The sequence below is a fragment of the Salvelinus sp. IW2-2015 genome, linkage group LG9 (genome assembly GCF_002910315.2).
Source record: "Salvelinus sp. IW2-2015 linkage group LG9, ASM291031v2, whole genome shotgun sequence".
Taxonomy (NCBI): Eukaryota; Metazoa; Chordata; class Actinopteri; order Salmoniformes; family Salmonidae; genus Salvelinus; species Salvelinus sp. IW2-2015.
The window spans coordinates 18,931,072-18,952,599 of NC_036849.1; the positions used below are offsets into that span (position 1 = coordinate 18,931,072).

Sequence of the window (21,528 nt, forward strand, 5' to 3'; positions counted from 1 at the left end):
TAACCAATAAAGATACAACTTTTGTATAGTTACCACATCCGGGTCTTTTGCGTCCTTAGATACCAGTCCAAAATAAAATAAAAAACAGTACCACGCCTGCCTCATCAGCTGCTATCAGGTAGACTTAATATGTATAATTTAATGTACAATACAATAGGAAATGTTATTTATTTACCTCAAATGTCTTGCAAAATTGTCTGACGGTGTTCTAATCTTGGGTTACGTTACCAGAGCGTCAAGGGCAAGGCATCGATGGATATTATGAGAGGCAGTTTAGATTAAATCTCCCGCCCGGCATCCAGCGAGAGTTCTCGGCCTGGCGGTAGCCATGTGTCAGCTGTGTCACTGCCTGAAGTCGGGAGAGTTTGTCACCCCAGCCCAACGTCCCTGGTGGTCCTGAGCGATGATGTCCCCAACAATAAGCAGGTAGCTATCGTATCTACATGCACAAGTTGCACGGTGGAGAATATTGCATGTTTATTCCCCCCAGTTGTATAATTGCATTGTGATACGTAACGCGGCACCGTTATGCTTTAGGACCATGCGGACGCCTCAGAGCAGGTGGGTAGGCTGTTTTCCAGTTTCAGCCAGCTGGATTTAGGACCGCACTGACACCACAGAGGGGTGCAGACAGGCTTTGTGAAGGCAAAGCTTCTGAAAGTCTGGCGTATAGTACCAGCACGGGAGAGATGAACAGAGGCAGCTGCTGCTGTCTGTGTTGCGCTTTTTCTTCGAGTTGTAAAAACAAGCAGAGCAGAAACGGACTACTCTTTAGTTGACTGGTCTAGATGGCAAGGTAAGTGCTGCTTGACATAATTTTTTTTCAGTGTTGAGTTAGTAGTGTAACTGACATGTTACGTTAGCCAATGTCTCATCTCTTCTCGACTGATGAATGAACTACTAGCTACCATAGCCAGTTCAACTCTAGATAGCCTCTAGCTACCAGTGGCGGTCAGTGCCGTTTAAGATAAGGGAGGATGATTTTTAATGAGCATGGCCTTATTTCTATTACAGCATATTGGATGACTGCCATTAATATTCCATTCATCCAGGTCAATGTAACAGGGACTACAGGTTTAGGCTATTACATGATACATTCCCTATACCCATCATGAGGTTGCTACAACCTAGCCTATGAATGAACATTTACAACATAGGTGCACACAGGTCGTGAGAAAAATACGAGCTGACAGACAGTGACACATTGAATACTGCCTTGCACACTTACCTGCAGCTAGCTGATATAGGGTGTAATTATTAGTCCAACAGTTGCAAATGAGAGTTTCTATTGGACAAATTCAGGTATGTTTTGTTCCCTTTGCTTCCGTTTTTAAGATTTTTTTTCCAACAGAATCGGCAGAATGAATACATCCCTGATCACTTGTAAACAAAGTTCACTTTCATAGCAGTAACGTTGTATTCCTTCTCGCGCTCTCTTTCTATCACCTTTTCCCTTCGAATGTGGACTTCAATGAACAACATGTCAGCTGTATGTGACCCTGGCGGAAAAAAACTTATCAAGCCAAACCAAATTGTTGTCACCATATTAGCTAAAGTAACGTCATAGTCAACATAGCTAATAGAACTAACGCGTTAGTAAACCTGTTACAATCATGCAGTAACGTTACAGTGTACAACTGTTCAACTATTGTCTTTCTCCCTCTTTGTCTTTGAGTCAACTACTCACCACATTTTATGCACTGCAGTGCTAGCTAGCTTTATCAATCAATCAATCAGAGAGAGAGTGAGAGATGCGCCAACATCGGCCCGATGTCTAGTTTAACACTGATGTCAAGAGAGTGATGTCGGCATCGGCCCGATGTCTAGTTCAATGCCGATGTCCAAAACCGATGTCAAAGCTGACGTGCATACCTATATGACATAATGATGCCACAAAAAATACAGAGTTACACTGAACAAAAGCCGAAAAATACTAAGAGCACACCTTCAACAATTAAACAAGTTCAAGTCGAGCACTCATTTGAAAGAGTAAGAACATTTCAGCGAGACAACTCAAAGGCGAAATCCATTAACGCCAAGATAATGGAATTCATTGCCCTTGACAATCAACCGTTCTCTGTCGTGAATGATGTTGGCTTTCGTCAACTGGTTCGAGCACCAGTACACACTACCAAGTAGGCGCTATTTTTGTCCAGATGTTTCCCTACCGGAGTTACACAGTATTGTTGAAACACATCCATGAGCTACTTGCTATGGACGTCACTGCTATTAGCTTCACGATTGACATTTGGACCAGCGATGTCAGCCCCATGAGCATGCTGAGTCTGACAGCACAGTGGGTCGACGAGGATTTAGTTCTGAGGAAAGCCGTATTGCATGCTCAAGAATGTGCTGGTTCTCATACCGCTGCTGCCATGTCAATGGCATTTGAGAACATGTTTGAAACTTGGAAACATGAACACACTCCTAGCGCCTTTCGAACAACTGACTCAAGAAATAAGCTCATCAACTGTGTCTGCAGCAGATGTGATACCCTCTGTCATGGCATTGAAAGGCCTGCTCAACAAAACTGCCGACAGACCGTGGGGTTAAAACTTGCAAAAGTACTCTACTAGAGGCTGTGAACAAACGATTCGGTGGCACTCTCTCTGAGCCTCTTTACTGTGTCGCCACCATGCTGGATGCTAGGTACAAGTACCGCTACTTCGATGCAGACAAGAAATAGGGTTTACGTGAAATGTTAGACACAGCTGGACAAGATGGACATGGACACAGTGACAGTGCGCACCGAGGAAGAGAGGACACGGACAGACAGAGTTGAAACTTCACTGCTTGACCTGTATGATGAAATCCTGGTTGAGAATGAAAGGACTGAACAAATGAACAACGCAACAGCACAGCAAGTAAGGGAAAGAAATGGGTTTTGATTATGTTTTACTTGTAATGGGGACATATGTAAATGCCATCAAAATTACTTTTTGGTCTGTGTGTGTGTGTAACCTTTATTTAACTAGGTAAGTCAGTTTTAAGAACAAATTCTTATTTACAATGACGGCCAAACCCAGACGACGCTGGGCCAATTGTGCGCCGCCCTTTAGGACTCCCAATCACGGCCGAATGTGATACAGCCTGGATTCAAACCAGGGACTATAGTGACGCCTCTTGCACTGAGATGCAGTGCCTTAGGGATGCACGGTACCGTGTGTGCGTTAACTATTTAACTGTACTAGAATGCTTTAAAGGCCTCTAAAATTTAAAATATTGCTTATTTGTACTGTTTTTTTGTCAAGGAAAATATTGGATATCGGTATCGGCCAAAAATGTGATATCGGTGCATCCCTATTGGAAATGTTGATACTGGAGACTTATAAGAAGAAACTGTGTAACTTCGCATTTATAGCGGTTAAGAAATTAATTGGAAGGTTGGTTATCCTCCCACAATTTATGCATCACTAGATTTGATTTGTTACAAGATTAAGTGCATACTGTGCAACTTTCATAAGGTCTGGCTGGATGCCTTATATGGAATACAGTACAACAAAAGGCGTCTGTATTGAAAACATGCCCATGTCAGGGGAGATGCCTATTTAGGCAATCCCTAGCTGCTGGGCTTCTCAGTCCTGGCCCTGGGGGTCTGCCGTATTTTTGATTGGCACTCTGGCGTTGGCCCGAAACCAATAATGAATGTTTCACTAAGATGCTACAGCTGAGTGGGGTGTACTGGGTTGGGTCGCTGCAGGGCCATAGACCCCTAGGGACAGGACGGGGTGACCCATCTATATTGTGTGCAAGTAAAAAGAGCTCTACAGTACTATTAGGCCTATGATAGGAATTATATGGAGGCTGTACTGTTTCTGTGTGTTAATGTGTGCAGTGCATTTTATAAGGTATTCAGACCCCTTGACTTTTTCCACATTTTGATACATTACAGCCTTATTCTAAAATGGATAAAATATTTTTCCTCATCAATCTTCACCCGATACCCCATAATGACAAAGCGAAAAAATCGTTTTTTAAACATTTTTGCAAATGTACTAAAAATAAAAAACAGATACCTTATTTACATAAGTATTTAGACCCTTTGCTATGAGACTCAAAATTGAGCTCAGGTGCATCCCGTTTCTATTGATCATCCTTGATATGTTTCTACAACTTGTGGTAAATTCAATTGATTGAACATGATTTGGAAAGGCACACACCTGTCAAAAACCAAGCCATGAGGTGGAAGGAACTGTCCGTAGACCTCTGAGACAGGATTGTGTCGAGGCACAGATCTGGGGAAGGGTACCAAAACACTTCTACAGCATTGAAGGTCCCCGAGAACAAAGTGGCCTACCTCATTCTTAAATGGAAAAAGTTTGGAACTACCAAGGCTCTTCCTAGAAATGGTCGCACAGCCAAACTGAGCAATTTGGGGAGAAGGGTCTTGGTCAGGGAGGTGACCAAGAACCCGACGGTCACTCTGACAGAGCTCCAGAGTTCCTTTGTGGAGATTGGAAAACCTTCCAGAAGGACAACCATCTCTGCAGAACTCCACCAATCAGGCCTTTATGATAGGGTGGCCAGACGGAAGCCACTCCTCAAATAAATGCACATGACAGTCCGCTTGGAGTTTGCCAAAAGGCACCTAAAGGACTCTCAGACCATGAGAAACCAAGATTGAACTATTTGACCTGATTGCCAAGCATCACGTCTGGAGGAAACCTGGCACCATCCCTACGGTGAAGCTTGGTGGTGGCAGTATGGTGCAGCAACGCTCCCCATCCAACCTGACAGATCTTGAGAGGATCTGCAGAGAAGGGGAGAAACTCCCCAAATACATGTGTGCCAAGCTTGTAGTGTCATACCCAAGAAGACTCGAGGCTGTAATCGCTGCCAAAGGTGCGTCAACAAAGTACTGAGTAAAGGGTCTTATTACCTATGTAAATGTGATATTTCAGTTGTAATTTAAACATTTTTGTAATATTGTTTTTTAAAAACCAGTTTTTGCTTTGTCATTATGTGGTATTTTGTGTAGATTGATGAGGGGAAAAAACTATTTAATCAATTTTAGAATATGGCTGTAACGTAACAATGTGGAAAAAGTTAAGGGGTCTGAATACTTTTCGAATGCACTCTACATCACTGTGAAATTGGAATAAGTGGTAAAGAATAGTGAAATTGTGTTTGTTCATCTCTATGTATGAATTTCCAGTTCACTCGATTGGAGATGTATCTGATGAGGAAAACGAAGATCCAGAAGGACATTAAGAAATATAAAGTACTTGACAAAATCCTGGCTTCAAGGATCTCAAATGGAAAAGGGAAGGAGTTCCATCAACTATGGAAGGAACTATTGGTAAGCACAAGGATACGCAGAGTACACAGAATTTAATGCAGCACCATATCACCATAAAATTCAGAGTGTGTAAATGTACTTGGCAAATGAAGGCGATTCTGATGTGAGAATGTGTATATGCTGAAGGGTATTTTCTACCAATTTTTGTGCAACAGCTAAAACCCAACATATATTCAGAATGTGCAGATGAAGCAGAAAATATAAGGATGTTTTTGGTCCTGGCTCCTTCCAGTAGTAAGTGAAATAGTATAATTTCAGAATACTGACCAGTGTGGATACTGTCTACAATGCACATTCACTGGAGCTTTGAGGACAATGTTAGTCATACTACTCACATGCCAAATTACAATTCCATGATAAACTAAAGAACTTGGAAAATGGTGATATAAATCATCAGCTTTCTTTTGCATGGGATATGGCACAGCAAATTGATAACCTTACTTAGATTCAGTAGTCGTGCACCAGCGACTCCCGTTGGGGGCCGGGCGCAGTGCGCGCTAACCAAGGTCGCCAGGTGCACGGTGTTTCCTCTGACACATTGGTGCGGCTGGCTTCCGGGTTGGATGCGCGCTGTGTTAAGAAGCAGTGTGGCTGGTTGGGTTGTGTTTCGGAGGACGCATGGCTTTTGACCTTCGTCTCTCCCGAGCCTATATGGGAGTTGTAGCGATGAGACATAGTAACTACTAACAATTGGAAACAAGGAAATTGGGGAGAAAAAAAGGGGGTAAAAATGTATTTTAAAAAATATGGTAATTTGTTATTCATATGCAGGCTATGTTTTAATAATACATTTTCATTCACCCTAGTTCATGGATCCAGTGAAGAAGTGGACTTTGTTTCTGTGTTTGTGACTCAAGAGCCTGACAAAGAGACACAACACAAGTGGAGGAAAGTGAATTTGATTAAATATGCTGGAACACAATTATAGATGGTAACACTTTACATAATTCCTTTGCTCATGTTCCCCGGGCGCTGAAGACGTGGATGTCGATTAAGGCAGCCCCCGCACCTCTCTGATTCAGAGGGGCTAGGTTAAATGCAGAAGACACATTTCAGTTGAAGGCATTCAGTTGTACAACTGACTAGGTATCTCCCTTTCCTATGTAGGCCAATTTACACTAACTACTCCTGTAACAATGTTAGTCTTACAATGCAGTTGTATTATTCTACACTAGATGGCAATATAACCCTAGGAAACAATGTAACTGCTTTGTACTTTCACTGTATTCCGTTTTTTCTTGGTTCTTTGATTTCTGAAAACACCACATAGGCAACCGGTTTCCCATTAAACTGTCCATGAACAACTTTCCCATATACTTTTGAATTTGCTGTTCGGGGGAATGACATGTCACTTAAAGTCATAGTTAGAGAGTCATGAACACTGGCCAGTGGGCTCTTTTTCAAATTGCATGTATTTCAGTGGTCTAGAAAAAAACATGCATCAGGTTTAATTGATATATGCAAATTCTGAATTATTGCTTAGATTGTTGACAATGTATCTCCTAAACATCTCAGGATGATACTAGACAGAGCTCGCTAAGGGTTCTTAAACTCTGAGTTTAGGCTCCTGTATGCCATGCTTACCTGCTGGAATCCAAACAATGCATGAACTCAACTCCCACACAGCAGCAGACTTGGCTGAAGTGGGTCACGAAGAGAGGGCAGATGAGTCACAAGGCAGCCAGTCCAATTCCCAGGGACAAAAAGAAACAAGACTTTGTGAAGAAAAACATTGAGGTATGTCAAAGTTCATGTTGGTCCAAGTGCAGTGTCAGTCTCATGTTACGTGTGTTCTCTCCCCCCCCACTGGGAAAAATACATATTTATTTGACTCAGACATAGGGGCCTGATTGAAAATAACTACGATCTGATGAAGGATTGTTTTCACTACTATGTGAAACATGACAGTTGGCGAGGGGTGCAGGAGGCCCGGTGCAGATGACACAGGAGGAGCAGGATCGCCTGGATGACCTCCTCAAATCAAATCAAATTTTATTGGTCATATACACATGGTTAGCAGATGTTAATGCGAGTGTAGCGAAATGCTTGTGCTTCTAGTTCCGACTGCAGTAATATCTAACAAGGAATCTAACAAATTCACAACAACTACCTTATACACACAAATACACACAAATGTAAAGGGATGAATAGAATATCTACATATAAATATATGGATGAGCGATGGCGTGCGGCATAGGCAAGATGCAGTAGATGGTATAGAATACAGTGTGCTCCCTCTGCTGTTTCCTGTAGTCCATGATCATTTCCTTTGTTTTGTTGATGTTGAGTGAGAGGTTATTTTCCTGACAACACACTCCGAGGGCACTCACCTCCTCCCTGTAGGCCGTCTCGTCGTTGTTGGTAATCAGGCCTACCACTGTAGTGTTGTCTGCAGTCTTGATGATTGAGTTGGAAGCGCGCATGGCCACGCAGTCATTGGTGAACAGGAGAGGGCTGAGAACGCACCCTTGTGTTGAGGCTCAGCGGTGTGGAGAAGTTGTTCCCTACCTTCACCACCTGGGGGCGGCCCGTCAAAGTCCAGGATGTAGTTGCACAGGGCGGGTCGAGTCCCAGGGTCTCGATCTTAATGACGAGTTTGGAAGGTACTATGGTGTTAAATGCTGAGCTGTAGTCAATGAACAGCATTCTTGCATAGGTATTCCTCTTGTCCAGATGGGATAGGGCAGTGTGATGGTGATTGCATCATCAGTGGACCTATTGGGGCGGTAAGCAAATTGGAGTGTGTCTAGGGTATCAGGTAGGGTGGAGGTGATATGATCCTTGACTAGTCTCTCAAAGCACTTCATGATGACAGAAGTGAGTGCAATGGGGCGATAGTCATTTAGTTCTGTTACCTTAGCTTTCTTGGGAACAGGAACAATGGTGGCCATCTTGAAGCATGTGGGGACAACAGACTGGGATAGGGATTGGTTGAATATGTCCGTAAACACACCAGCCAGCTGGTCTGCGCATGCTCTGAGGACGCGGCTAGGGATGGCGTCTGGGCCGGCAGCCTTGCGAGGGTTAGCACGTTTAAATGTTTTACTCACGTTGGCCACGGAGAAGGAGAGCCCACAGGCTTTGGTAGCGAGCCGTGTCAATGGCACTGTATTGTTCTCAAAGCGAGCAAAGAAGTTGTTTAATTTGTCTGGGAGCAAGACGTCGATGTCCGCAACGGGGCTGGTTTTCTTTTTGTAATCCTTGATTGACTGTAGACCCTGCAAAGAAGTTGTTTAATTTGTCTGGGAGCAAGACGTCGATGTCCGCAACGGGGCTGGTTTTCTTTTTGTAATCCTTGATTGACTGTAGACCCTGCCGCATATGTCTCGTGTTTGAGCCGTTGAATTGCGACTACTTTGTCTCTATACTGACGCTTTGCTTGTTTGATTGCCTTGCGGAGGGAATAGCTGCACTGTTTGTATTCGGTCATGTTTCCAGTCGCCTTGCCATGATTAAAAGAGGTGGTTCGCGCTTTCAGTTTTGCACGAATGCTGCCATCAATCCACGGTTTCTGGTTAGGAAAGGTTTTAATAGTCACAGTGGGTACGACATCTCTGATGCACTTGCTAATAAACTCGCTCACGGAGTCAGCGTATACATCAATGTTGTTGTCTGAGGCTATCCGGAACGTATCCCAGTCCACGTGATCGAAGCAATCTTGAAGCGTGGAATCCGATTGGTCAGACCAGCATTGTATTGACCTGAGCACGGGCGTTTCCTGTTTTAGGTTCTGTCTAAATGCTGGGAGCAACAAAATGGATTCATGGTCAGATTTGCCGAAGGCAGGGCGCGGGAGGGCTTTGTATGCATCGCGGAAGTTCGAGTAGCAATGATCCAGAATTCTGCCAGCTCGTGTCGCGGATTCGATATGCTGATAGAATTTAGGGAGTATTGATCTTAGGTTAGCTTTGTTAAAATCCCCAGCTACAATAAATGCAGCCTCAGGATGTATGGTTTCCAGTTTACATAGAGTCCAGTGAATTTCTTTCAGGGCCGACGAGGTATCTGCTTGGGGGGCGGATATACACGGCTGTGACTATAATCGAAGAGAATTCTCTTGGACGATAATGTGGTCGGCATTTGATTGTATGGAATTCTAGGTCAGGTAAACAAAAGGACTTGAGTTCCTGTATGTTGTTGTGATTATACCATGAGTCGTTAATCATAAGGCATACAGCCCCACCCTTCTTCTTACCAGAGAGATGTTTGTTTCTGTCGGCCCGATGCGTGAAGAAACCGGGTGGCTGTACCAACTCTGACAACATATCCCAAGTGAGCCATGTTTCCGTGAAACAGAGAATGTTACAATCTCTGTATCTCTGGAAAGCAACTCATGCCCTAATTTCGTCTACCTTGTTATCTAGAGATTGGACATTGGTGAGTAATATGCTAGGAAGCGGTGGATGGTGTGCTCGCCTTCTGAGTCTGACCAGTAGGCCGCTCCGTCTGCCTCTCCTGTGGCGACCGCGTTGTTTTGGGTCGGCCTCTGGGATAAGATTGCATGTCCAGGGTGGAGGTCTGAACAAACCATCCACTTCGGGAAAGACGTATTCCTGGTCGTAATGTTGGTAAGTTGACATCGCTTTTATATCCAATAGTTCTTCCCGGCTGTATGTAATAACACTTGAGATTTTCTAGGCTAATAATGTAAGAAATAGTACATAAAAAAAACAAATAACTGCATCGTTTTCTAAGGACCTGAAGCGAGGCGACCATCTGTCGGCGCCAGCTGATTCTCCTCAGAGACATGGAGGAAGAGGAAGGGGACAATGCTGTGAAGGCATGCTGTGAGGTAGGCCAACATACAGCCCTGATGGGGAGCATGTGCTGGAGGATGACTCATGTTTTCAACTGTCTGAATGTGGCAAACAGAGTTCGTCTAGAGAGCACCGTTTGTCTCTCACAGCACTTGTTCTACACACAAACATTTCACTCATTATGTTTAGGGTAGTAGTAGCCAGTAAACACTTTTATCATGGTGGGAATAGTTTTGTAATATAATACATTTACATTTACATTTAAGTCATTTAGCAGACGCTCTTATCCAGAGCGACTTACAAATTGGTGCACTCACCTTATGATATCCAGTGGAACAACCACTTTACAATAGTGCATCTAACTCTTTTTAAGGGGGGGGGGGTTAGAAGGATATACTTTATCCTATCCTAGGTATTCCTTAAAGAGGTGGGGTTTCAGGTGTCTCCGGAAGGTGGTGATTGACTCCGCTGACCTGGCGTCGTGAGGGAGTTTGATGACCAACATCTTTCAAGCACTGTGTTACTCACATAGCTGTATTGATTGTTGCTATAGCCATTGCTCTTAAGTACACAGAGAAACTGTTTAACACTTAAATTGCGTGTATGTGTTTATGAAAGTCACGGGTAACATTAGAATATGAAAAAATGTGTATTTCAAAGAACACTAGCAGTTTCATTGGTTTGTTACTGTAGGCGGTCTGCTGCTGCATGCTCTCGTGAGGAGCACAAAAGAACTGCGGTTATTCTTAGAAAAAGTGATATTAATAATTTTTTTTAATTTCAAAGATAAGTGTTTTGGAAACCTCAATCTCTTTCTGATACTATCCTAAACACAAATATAAATGCAACATGCAACAATTTCAACTATTTTACTGAGTTACATGCTGACCAGACCGGACACGTCGCATGCGCAAGCGTCACAAAATAAAATTTGAAATCCATGTTATCCAATCATTGCACCCACATTGCTCGCGCGCGCCAACAAGCGTCTGCGATGCCAAGGGCTAAAATAGAACTCCTTTCTATTTCTGACGCAGATCGCGCTGCAAGTCCTGCCTCTCCCAACTCATCATTGGTTTATAGAAGCAGGTACCCACGTGTCTTCTCCTCATTGGTTATACCCACGTAGGTGATTGAAAGACAAATGTTTTGCCGGTTGTCGTGGTAATATTATGAAAGTGTAGATGCCAATCACGATATAAGTTCAAAGATGAAAAAGCCCGGAAGGAGGAGAGATGACTAGAAACGATTCGGTTGGCCGTTTATGTGTGGATTAATTGAGTAGAGGAACTTGTGCATTTCAGGTAAGATAACAACTCAATGTTTATATCCCAAGACAAATTAGCTAGCAACAGCAAGCTAGCTAAATAGGACAAATTAGCTAGCAAGTGCAAGCTAACTAGCTAAATTGCCATACATGTTTAATGCTTTTCGATCTGTCCCCAAATTAATGTCATTGGTTTCGAGTTTGTTTTGATATTTTAACCAGCGTGTCATGATCGCGTTTGGTGTAGGGGGACAAAATAAATTTATGCACGATAGGGCACGATGGCGCACGTGCGCAGCCGGTTTGGGTTCCGTGTTACAGTTCATATAAGGAAATCTCTCTATTGAAATATATTAATTAGGCCCAAATCTATGGATTTCACATCACTGGGAGCACAGATATGCATCTGTTGGTCCATGGGAAGTTAAGCCCGGGATTTTTTTTGAATTTTGCTTAAATTCATCAAAAAAGTTAGTTTATAACAGTGAACCTTTTTTGTGGCATACACATAAGGCAATTCTAGGTCTTGTGGCATATTTCGGTTAAACTATCCCCAATTCAATGGAATTGCATCCCTCTGCATGCACAGTGCATTCTTCCATCACATGTGCAGTGCACTCTTCCATCACATGTACAGCTGATTCTCAAGATCTTGCACACTAATGATATGCTATTGAGCCCACACTACTACACTGTCTGAGCCAAGGACTACATGCTTTCTGGTAAGTTTTGATTACAATACTGGGTGGGGTGAAAATATTTTATATGACATACATTATTTTTTGCAAACTAGTAAATAGTAGCCTACAGCAAAGGGTGTTTAAATTATTTCTAACTTGTTAACAATTTCTGCTAGTTAGTTTTTGATACCATGTGGGTTTTATCTTGCTTGAGCCAGCTAACTGAGTGTTAATTCACCTGTTTCTATACATGTTTCATTTTAAAACATTTATCTTACAAAGGAGATGTTTAATCTAACTGCTTAACTATTTATCTGTTCATGGAATTGTATTTGTTTGTTTTTTACTCATTGCTGTGTACATTTGCAAATACTGTGCCAAATCATATGTGAAGAATGCAACAAAGATGCAGAATCATCTGGCCAAGTGCATAAAGTTCCCTCAGCGCTCACAACAAGTCCCTCTACTTCTATTCGAGGTGAAAATGGTGAATCTGACACCTTATCGATAGCAACAGCTCATGGTTCTCCTGGAATCAGAGAAGGTTTTTTTGACTTGATGGAGGAATGTAGTCAGAGAAATGCTGATGAATGTCTTGCTCGAGCTGTGTATGCAACTGGCTCACCTCTGATGCTCACAGGCAATGTGTATTGGAAGAGATTTCTGAATGTTCTTTGCCCAGCATACACCCCTCCAACCAGACATGCTTTATCTACTAATTTGCTGGATGCAGAGTTCAACAGAGTTCAAGTGAAGGTCAAGCAAATCATAGAGAAAGCAGACTGTTTTGCAATCATCTCTGATGGGTGGTCGAATGTTCGTGGACAAAGAATAATTAACTACATCATCTCCACCCCTCGACCAGTATTCTACAAGGGCACAGATACAAGGGACAACAGACACACCGGTCTCTACATTGCAGATGAGCTGAAGGCAGGCATCAATGACCTTGGACCACAAAAGGTATTTGCACTGGTGACAGACAATGCTGCAAACAAGAAGGCTTCTTTGTCTAAAGTGGAGGAGTCCTAGCCACACATCACACCCATTGGCTGTGCTGCTCATGAATTGAATCTGCTCCTCAAGGACATCATGGCACTGAAAACAATGGATACACTCTACAAGAAAATCTACAAGTATGTGAACGGTCATCAAGTTATAGAAGCAATCTACCTCACCAAGCAAAGTGAGAAGAATAAGATCACCACATTGAAGCTGCCCAGCAACACCTGTTGGGCTGTTGTTGTCAACATGTTTGACAGTCTCCTGGAGGGGAAGGAGTCTCTCCAAGAAATGGCCATATCACAGTCTGCCGATATGGACAGCCCCATCAAGAGGATCATCCTGGATGATGTATTTTGGGAGAGAGTGGTAAGCAGCCTGAAACTCCTGAAACCTATAGCAGTAGCCATTGCACGGATTGAGGGAGACAGTCCCATCCTGTCTGATGTTCAGACTGCTTGCAGATGTAAGAGAAGAAATCCGTACTGCCCTGCCCACTGTTGCTCCAAGCAGAGGAAACTGCAGTTCTGAAATACATCAAAAAGCGTGAAGACTTCTGCCTGAAGCATATAAACACTGCAGTGTACATGTTGGACCCCAAGTATGCTGGCAAGAGCATCCTGTCTGGTGCAGAGATCAACAAGGCCTATGGTGTCATCACTACCGTGTCTCGCCACCTTGGCCTGGATGAGGGCAAGGTTCTTGGCAGTCTGGCGAAGTACGCTTCCAAGCAAGGGCTTTGGGATGGAGATGGAATATGGCAGTCGTGTCAACATATCTCATCAGCCACCTGGTGGAAGGGACTTTGCGGATCTGAGGCTCTTTCCCCTGTTGCCTCCATCATCCTCCAAATCCCACCAACATCAGCCGCCTCAGAGCGCAACTGATCCTTGTTTGGGAACACACACAACAGGCTGAACACACGCAACAGGTTGAAAAATTGGTGGCCATCTGGGCAAATTTGAGGCTTTTTGAGCCTGACAACGAGCCATCCTCAACAAGGTTGGAAAGTGACAGTGACGATGAGGTGTCAGTCTGATGTTCAAGAGGTGGACATTGAGGAGGTCCAGGGAGAAGACATGGAAGCCTGAGAGGAAGACAACCAAATCTTTAGTTTCTAGACTATAATTTTACAGATGTGTGTTAAACGTTTTTGGGAGATGCGATGGATCATTGGGGATCATTCAATGTTCCCTTTTGTTCAGTGAAATCTTCCCATGTAAAGAGTCAGCTCATTTAATTAAACTTCAGTTCGTAACTAAATTGTTTAAAAAAAATTCTATTGGAAGGATTTAATCATTTGCAATTATATCTACTTATGAGAAGGTAAAAGGTTTATGTTTCTGTCTCCATATGATATGGTAAATCTATCCAATGCAAAAAGCATCTACATTTAAATGGTATTAATATTAATATTCATATTTCCGTTAATTCCCACGGAAAGTTTCCACCTCCTGAATATTCCCCAAAATGTGCAACCCTAGGTGTGACCAACTTTTGTCTCATGCAGCGTGACACATCTCCTTCACATAGAGTTGATCAGGCAGTTTATTGTGGCCTGTGGAATATTGTCCCAATGTTCAATGGCTGTGCGAAGTTGCTGGATATTGGCGGGAACTGTAACACACTGTCATACACAACGATCCAGAGCATCCCAAACATGCTCAATGGATGACATGTTTGGTGAGTATGCAGGCCATGGAAGAACTGGGACATTTTCAGCTTCCAGGAATTGTGTACAGATCCTTGTGACATGGGGCCGTTCATTATCATGCTAAAACGTGAGGTGAGGGCGGCAGATAAATGGCACGACAATGGGCCTCAGGATCTCGTCATGGTATGCATTCTCAGCATTCAAATTCCCTTCCATAAAATGCAATTGTGTTCATTCTTCATAGCTTATACCTGCCCATACCATAACCCCACAATCACCATGGGGCATTCTATTCGCAATGTTGACATCGGCAAACTTCTTCCCCACAGTACACCATATATGTGGTCTACGGTTGTGAGGCCGATTGGACGTACTGCCAAATTCTCTAAAACGTTGGAGGCAGCTTATGGTAGAGAAAATCAGTTCTCTGGCAACAGCTCTTGTGGACATTCCTGCAGTCCGCATGTCAATTGCACGCTCCCTAAAAACTTGAGACATCTGTGGCATTATGTTGTGTGACAAAACTGCACATTTTAAAGTGGCCTTTTATTGTCCCCATCACAAGGTGCACCTGTGTAATGATCATGCTGTTTAATCAGCTTCTTGATATGCCACACCCGTCAAGTGGATGGATTATATTGGCAAAGGAGAAAAGCTCACTAACAGGGATGTAAAGAAGTTTGTGCACGAAATTTGAGAGAAATATGCTTCTTGTGCGTATGGAACATTTATGGGATTTTTTTTCCAGCTCGGGAAACATGGGACCAACACTACGTGTTGTGTTTTATATTTTTGTTGTGTGTGTGTGTGTGTGTGTGTGTGTGTGTGTGTGTGTGGTGTGTGTGTGTGTGTGTGTGTGTGTGTGTGTGTGTGTGTGTGTGTGTGTGTGTGTGTGTGTGTGTGTGTGTGTGTGTGTGTGTGTGTGTGCACTTCAGGACCCTGGATAGCTCTGTTTCCTCGTGTCTCATCCTAGATAAATTCTAGATAAATTCTGTTGTGCTCCTGTACATCCAGTACCTGACTGATTTGTCTGTTTTGCTTCTATAAATTAGACTCTGTCCTCTTTTTACATTCACATTCTATCATTCTACTGTATTCATATTAGATCGGTCTACTGTATTAATACATTTATCACTAAATAATCAACACACAAAAAATGGTACCTGGGCATAATACTAATACACTTAATATTATTCAGATGGGTCATTTCAAGTTCTTGGTTTGTGCTGTACTTGGCAGTCGAAGCTTTATGGCTCAACTGTTTAGCATGAGGTTGTAAGGAACAAGAACATTTCCCAGAACATAGACATACAGTTGAAGTCGGAAGTTTACATACACCTTAGCAAAATACATTTAAACTCAGTTTTTCAACATTCCTGACATTTAATCAGAGTAAAAATTCCCTGTTTTAGGTCAGTTAGGATCACCACTTTATTTTAAGAATGGGAAATGTCAGAATAATAGTAGAGAGAATGATTTATTTCAGCTTTTTATTTCTTTCATCACATTCCCAGTGGGTCAGAAGTTTACATACACTCAATTAGTATTTGGTAGCATTGCCTTTAAATTGTTTAACTTGGGTCAAATTTTCGCGTAGCCTTCCACAAGCTTCCCACAATAAGTTGGGTGAATTTTGGCCCATTCCTCCTAACAGAGCTGGTGTAACTGAGTCAGGTTTGTAGGCCTCCTTGCTCACACACGCTTTTTCAGTTCTGCCCACAATTGTTCTATCGGATTGAGGTCAGGGCTTTGTGATGGCCACTCCAATACCTTAGCATGCTTGGGGTCATTGTCCATTTGGAAGACCCATTTGCGACCAAGCTTTAACTTCCTGACTGATGTCTTGAGACGTTGCTTCAATATAGCCACATAATTTTCCTTTCTCATGATGCCATCTATTTTATGAAGTGCACCAGAAGTGCACCAGTGATTTGAGTATTTATTGGGTCATTATGTTATGTATATTATGTATGTTTGTAATAGTGTGTTATATGTGAAAATGTGTTTGTATTATAAATTGTATTTTAATGTTTAAGGACTCTTGGAAGATTAGTCCAAATGGGGACTAAAAGAGATCCAAATCAAACCAGTCCCTCCTACAGGAATGCACCTCCACAACATGATGCTGCCCCCCCCGTGCTTCACGGTTGGGATGGTGTTCTTCGGCTTGCTAGCCCCCTTTTTCCTCCAAACATAAAGATGGTCATTATGGCCAAACAGTTCTATTTTTGTTTCATCAGACCAGAGGACATTTCTCCTAAAAGCATGATCTTTGTCCCCATTTGCAGTTGCAAACCGTAGTCTGTCTTTTTTATGACGGTTTTGGAGCAGTGGCTTCTTCCTTGCTGAGCGGCCTTTCAGGTTATGTCGATATAGGACGCGTTTTATTGTGCCTATAGATACTCCAGCATCTTCACAAGGTCCTTTGCTGCTGTTCTGATATTGATTTGCACATTTCGCACCAAAGTACGTTCATCTCTGGGAGACAGAATGCGCCTCTTCCCTGAGCGGTATGACGGCTGCGTGGTCCATGGTGTTTATAATTGCGTACTATTGTTTGTACAGATGAACATGGTACCTTCAGGCGTTTGGAAATTGTTCCCAAGGATGAACCAGACTTGTGGAGGTCTACATTTTTTTTTCTGAGGTCTTGGCTGATTTCTTTTGATTCTCCCATGATGTCAAGCAAAGAAGCAATGAGTTTGAAGCTAGGCCTTGAAATACATCCACAGGTACACCTCCAATTGACTCAAATTATGTCAATTAGCCTATCAGAAGCTTCTAAAGCCATGACATCATTTTCTGGAATTTTCCAAGCTGTTTAAAGGCACAGTCAACTTAGTGTTTGCAAACTTCTGACCCACTGGAATTGTGATACAGTGAAATAATCTGTTTGTAAATAATTGTTGGAAGAATTACTTGTGTCATGCACAAAGTAGATGTCCTAACCGACTTGCCAAAACTATAGTTTGTTAACAAGAAATTTGTGGAGTGGTTGAAAAACAAGCTTTAATGACTCCAACCTAAGTGTATGTAAACTTTCGACTTCAACTGTATCTGATATTGCCCACCCAACTACGTCATTCCCATATCGTTTTTTTTTCTTCTCCTTTTACCCCATTATCTCTACTTGCACATCATCTTCTGCACATCTATCACTCCAGTGTTTAATTGCGAAATTGTAATTATTTCACAACTATGGCCTATTTATTGCCTTACCTCCCTAATCCTACTACATTTGCACTAACTGTATATAGATTTTTCTATTTTGTCATTGACTGTACGTTTGTTAATCCCATGTGTAACTCTGTGTTGTTTGTGTCGCACTGCTTTGCTTTATCTTGGCCAGGTCCCTGTTGTAAATGAGATCTTGTTCTCAACTGGCCTGCCTGGTTAAATAAAGGTGAAATAAAAATAAGTTGTCAGAAAGCTTAAATTCTTGTTAATCTAACTCCACTGTCTAATTTACAGTAGCTATGACAGTGAAAGAATACTATGCTATTGTTTAGGTATGTGCACAGTTTTGAACATGAAAAGTTATTAATAAACAAATTAGGCACATTTGGGCAGTCTTGATAGCCAAATTTTGAACAGAAATACAATGGTTCATTGGATCAGTCTAAAACTTTGCACATACACTGCTGCCATCTAGTGGTCAAAATCTAAATTGCAACGGGGCTGGAATAATACACTATGGGCTTTCTCTTGCATTTCAAAGACGATGGTACAAAAAAAAAAGTTTTTTTCTTTTGTATTATCTTTTACCAGATCTTAATGTGTTTATATTCTCCGACATTCCTTTCACATTTCCACAAGCTTCAACGTGTTTCCTTTCCAATGGTACCAATAATATGCATATCTTTGCTTCAGGGCCTGAGCTACAGGCAGTTAGATTTGGGTATGTCATTTTAGGCAAAAAACAAAAAATTAAAGGGCCGATCCTTAAGAGGTTTTAAGACTTTTATAACAAGGTTAACACAGTGGGGCATCAACTACAGACTTTTATAAAAGCTCTGTTTGTTGAGCCTCAGGGAGACCCACTTTCCTTCCTTCCTTAAAATTTAGATTTTCTGTTGGTAGTTTGCACCCTAACTTTAGAGTTCTTAAATTGAGTCATATTTTCCACAACACCCACCAATTTAAATGCAACATAATTGTATTTAAATTGTCCTAAAAATAATCATATTTGTCTGAGCATCAGCAAGTTGTGGGCTAGTTTAAGTTGCTGCTAGACTGAGCTTGAGCATTGCCCAATAAATATTTTTTCACTTTTCAGATGTTGCATGCACAAATCCATCTGACTCTTAACTATCGCTAATGCAATACAACAAAGTATATTGAAAATATTAAAACAATCTGTGTTTGAGGCAAAGGACAATGGCAACGATTTCACGTAATAAAACTACCACAATGGAACAGGAACATTGTGTCCCCTGATTCACATGCGGATTCCAGTATCTCCTTGTGTGTTGTTTGAACTTAATGTTCTGGGGTTGCATGATCACTTTTTTGCTCATTAAAACCATATGTGAATTTTGGAAGTCAACTCCCAACTGTTTGTTCACCATTTCAACATTGACTGTCTCATTTATCTTAGATTTGAATTTCAATGAGAGAATAAGGCTAATTTATTCAGCTTCTACACGAGGAAAGCTGATGTTGCAGTCTTCATTCCCCGTTCTTTACTGTTCCTTTCTGGATGTTACCCCACTACCACTTTTCTTCAGGTTACATACTCCATCTAAGGTAGATTAGACTGAGTGCTTGTTGAGGAGCCTAGGTAAGACTTGGCAAGGCATATCTGACTCCTTTGGCTCTGCTCATTTACTGGATTTTTACAGAAGAGAAATCAAGACCACAAGACAGTAATGGTCAAAATCAGTATTGATACACCTTCGGTAAAGACCATTTTTGAGGATGTTTAAGTTCATTGAATTGGGACCAGATTAACTTTTGTCCTCACTTTAGTGACTGCTCCGAGACATGAGATCACTCAGAATTATCTCAGAACCTTATCGCTAAATTCACCAGGACAGATGGCATGCTCATCAGTTGTGTCATCTGTAGAGGCCATGTAGCCAGTGGTGGAAAAAGTACCTAACTGTCATACTTGAGTAAAAGTAAAGATACCTTAATAGAAAATGACTCAAGTAAAAGTCACCCAGAAAATTATACTTGAGTAAAAGTCTAAATGTATTTGGTTTGAAATATACTTAAGTAAAAGTTGAAATAATTTCTAATTCCTTACTTTAAAAAAATGTATTTATGGAAAGCTAGGGGCACCTCCAACACTCAGACATCATTTACATATGAAGCATGTGTGTTTTAGTGAGTCCACCAGATCAGAGGCAGTAGGGATGACCAGAGATGTTCGGTTGATAAGTGCGTGAATTTGACTATTTTCCTGTCCTGCTTGTTTTTGAAGTCATAAAACGTTTTGGGATGGAATTCGAGCATTTAGGGTATCATTTAATTATGTCTCTCATTGGATCACAGCTTGAAAAAAGAATGGCCATGGAATCCCAATGGCAAGTTCATGTTTCATTACGTCCTGAGTATTTATTGTGTGGAGTAGAATCTTTGCCTGTTTGATTTGGCCTTTTTTTCCCCTTCCATGCTCCCACCAAAGGCCTATATTTTCTCAACCATTCAAAGAATATTAGTCACAGAATGTGACACTGGAGAACATTCAAAGTTTGATGTTGAGAGGTAAAAGTAGTAAACTTCCCTTTTTCAGGACCCTGTCTTTCAAAGATAATTCGTAAAAATCTAAATAACTTCACAGATCTTCATTGTAAAGGGTTTAAACACTGTTCCCCATGCTTGTTCAATGAACCATAAACAATTAATGAACTTACACCTGTGGAACGGTCGTTATGACACTAACAGCTTACAGACGGTAGGCAATTAAGGTCACAGTTATGAAAACATAGGACACTAAAGAGGCCTTTCTACTGACTCTGAAAAACACCAAAAGAAAGATGCCCAGGGTCCATCCTCATCTGCGTGAATGTGCCTTAGGCATGCTGCAAGGAGGCATGAGGACTGCAGATGTGGCCAGGGCAAGACAGGACGGACAGCTGATCGTCCTCGCAGTGGCAGACCATGTGTAACAACACCTGCACAGGATTGGTACATCTGAACATCACACCTGCGGGACCGGTACAGCATGGCAACAACAACTGCCCGAGTTACACCAGGAACGCACAATCCCTCCATCAGTGCTTAGAATGTCCACAATAGGCTGAGAAAGGCTGGACTGAGGGCTTGTAGGCCTGTTGTAAGTCAGGTCCTCACCAGACATCACTGGCAACAACGTCGCCTATGGTCACAAACCCACCGTCGCTGGACCAGACAGGACTGGCAAAAAGTGCTCTTCACTGACAAGTCGCGGTTTTGGTGGTCGGATTCGCGTTTATTGTCGAAGGAGTGAGCGTTACAACGAGGCCTGTACTCTGGAGCGAAATCGATTTGGAGGTGGAGGGTCCGTCATGGTCTGGGGCGGTGTGTCACAGCATCATCGGACTGAGCTTGTTGTCATTGCAGGCAATCTCAACGCTGTGCGTTACAGGGAAGACATTCTCCTCCCTCATGTGGTACCCTTCCTGCAGGCTCATCCTGACATGACCCTCCAGTATGACAATGCCACCACGCACAGAATGAGCAGTATGGCTGATTTCCTGCAAGACAGGAATGTTAGTGTACTGCCATGGCCAGCGAAGAGCCCGGATCTCAATCCCATTGAGCACGTCTGGGACCTGTTGGATAGAAGGGTGACGGCTAGGGCCATTCCCCCCAGAAATGTCCGGGGACTTGCAGGTGCCTTGGTGGAAGAGTGGGGTAACATCTCACAGCAAGAACTGGCAAAT

At 42.4% G+C, this 21,528-nt stretch overlaps 1 protein-coding gene and 2 long non-coding RNA genes across 6 annotated transcripts in view; 2 read left to right on the forward strand and 1 right to left on the reverse strand.

The window, feature by feature from the left end:
* LOC111968759 (sushi domain-containing protein 6) overlaps positions 1 to 21,528 on the reverse strand; it is an 81,639-nt gene that overhangs the window by 9,786 nt on the left and 50,325 nt on the right. The window contains exon 1 of one of the 4 annotated variants that reach the window (XM_023994617.3): positions 6,884 to 6,971. The exons of 1 other annotated variant lie outside the window; for it this stretch is intronic. The gene's annotated coding sequence lies outside the window, so the exon portion shown is untranslated. Of the gene's footprint in view, positions 1 to 175; positions 258 to 5,740; positions 6,031 to 6,883; positions 6,972 to 21,528 lie in introns of those variants that run through there. 2 more of the 4 variants (XM_023994613.3, XM_023994616.2) reach the window with 2 other exon arrangements.
* Positions 32 to 6,613, forward strand: LOC111968761 (uncharacterized). Its single transcript, XR_002877912.2, has 5 exons — positions 32 to 118; positions 232 to 426; positions 538 to 796; positions 5,156 to 5,299; positions 6,106 to 6,613. It is a non-coding gene; the product is annotated as an uncharacterized lncRNA (long non-coding RNA).
* Positions 6,897 to 21,528, forward strand: part of LOC112081139 (uncharacterized) — a 72,314-nt gene continuing 57,682 nt past the window's right edge. The window contains exons 1-4 of the long non-coding RNA XR_002896342.2: positions 6,897 to 7,036; positions 9,498 to 9,571; positions 9,664 to 9,867; positions 9,995 to 10,091. This is a non-coding gene — a long non-coding RNA (uncharacterized lncRNA). The remainder of the gene's footprint in view (positions 7,037 to 9,497; positions 9,572 to 9,663; positions 9,868 to 9,994; positions 10,092 to 21,528) is intronic.